The 410-nt window shown below is 24.6% G+C and overlaps 1 protein-coding gene across 1 annotated transcript in view; it reads left to right on the top strand.

Annotated features, from left to right (window-relative positions):
* Positions 1–410, top strand: part of cert (ceramide transfer protein) — a gene marked incomplete in the record, with an annotated part of 40,911 nt that overhangs the window by 33,036 nt on the left and 7,465 nt on the right.

The following is a 410-nucleotide window of genomic DNA, read 5'->3' as shown; positions in this document are numbered from 1 at the left end:
GATCAAAATTGTTTAAAAAGAAACTAAACCACTCTCAAACAACTATAATAATAAAAAATAAATCTAATAAAATATTAAGTTTTAAGTATATGAAGTGTACTTGAATATTAAGTATAACCTGTGGGAGTAGGCGTATATTATCAAAAAAATGCTAACCATACTGCCAATTATCTAGGATTTATACGAGGCTGTTGTTTCAATGACCTTGAGAATTTTATCTTTTAAATTGTATTATTTAAAATATTTAGCTTTGTTGCTATTTGATTCCAGGAATATTTCAAACTTAGAGAAAAAACATATTATTTTATATAAGAAATATAAAATATTAATTTCTTTTTAAACAATTTTGATCTCTTATCTCTCAACTTTATTCTTTTTAACATCCGACGTTTCGACCTCTCAGGTCATTC

The sequence above is a fragment of the Halyomorpha halys genome, unplaced genomic scaffold (genome assembly GCF_000696795.3).
Source record: "Halyomorpha halys isolate HHAL.00 unplaced genomic scaffold, Hhal_1.1 Scaffold115.1, whole genome shotgun sequence".
Taxonomy (NCBI): domain Eukaryota; kingdom Metazoa; phylum Arthropoda; class Insecta; order Hemiptera; family Pentatomidae; genus Halyomorpha; species Halyomorpha halys.
The sequence above is the reverse complement of the archived record's forward strand: the minus strand, read 5'-3'. Positions and strand labels throughout refer to the sequence as shown.